The sequence below is a fragment of the Schistocerca americana genome, chromosome 2 (genome assembly GCF_021461395.2).
Source record: "Schistocerca americana isolate TAMUIC-IGC-003095 chromosome 2, iqSchAmer2.1, whole genome shotgun sequence".
In the NCBI taxonomy this organism is placed as follows: Eukaryota; Metazoa; Arthropoda; class Insecta; order Orthoptera; family Acrididae; genus Schistocerca; species Schistocerca americana.
This window is the reverse complement of record NC_060120.1, coordinates 27,361,487-27,362,433: the sequence shown is the minus strand read 5'-3', so window position 1 is coordinate 27,362,433 and position 947 is coordinate 27,361,487. Positions and strand designations below refer to the sequence as shown.

Sequence of the window (947 nt, the reverse complement as noted above, 5' to 3'; positions counted from 1 at the left end):
TAACATTGACTGGTGAGTGTATCGTCTTCAAAGATTTTGAAATTGGCACGTCCATGCAACACTATACTTTCTCACACCGTAACACCTGGATCATCAAAACTGTCACGTTTCACAATAACTTTTGAAAACACTTCTGGTGGAGAAAACCAGCGTCTAGCTATTATACTGTAAAATGGATTGAAAACAATCTTGATCGCAATAAAATATTTACTTGCAATGGTAACCGATTTCAGTCAGAATGTGACCATCTTCAAACTATTTATACCATGATGGCGGATGGTAGCAGTGAAAGGCTTTCCTGGAACCACAACACCTGCTCCGTACAACCCACCGCCTACCATCAAGATACAAGCACTCTGTCTTCAGACCACAAGCGGCAATCGGGACCATTCGACCTCCGTGTCATCGTCACTGAGGACGTGGATAGGAGGGGCGTGGGGTCAGCACACCACTCTCCCGATCGTTACGATGGTTTTCTTTGACCGGAGCCGCTACTATTCAGTCGAGTAGCTCCTCAATTGGCATCACGAGGCTGATTGCACCCCGAAAAATGGCAACAGCGCATGGCGGCCCGGATGGTCACCCATCCAAGTGCCAGCCACGACCGACAGCGCTTAACTTCGGTGATCTGACGGGAACCGGTCTACCCACTGCGGCAAGGCCGTTGCCTAACATCAAGATACAGGGTGACAATTGTCAACTATATGAAGAAAACGTAAATAAGTTACAAACTACGTCGTACACACACTTTATTCAACATGTAAACGTCACTACAGATATTCTGATTTAGGTTATGACATGTTCGATTTGACTGCCATCATTGGCGATGATGTGGCGCAGACGAAGAGCAACATTCTGCATGACCTGCTGAAATGTCGGAACATCGATGCGGTCGTCGACAGTCTGAATGGCTGTTTTCAGCTCATCAATGGTTTTGGGGTTATTGC

At 46.6% G+C, this 947-nt stretch overlaps 1 pseudogene; it reads right to left on the bottom strand.

Annotated features, from left to right (window-relative positions):
- Nucleotides 1-551: 551 nt before the first annotated feature.
- Nucleotides 552-669, bottom strand: LOC124596690 (annotated as a pseudogene).
- Between the last annotated feature and the right edge of the window lie 278 nt (nucleotides 670-947).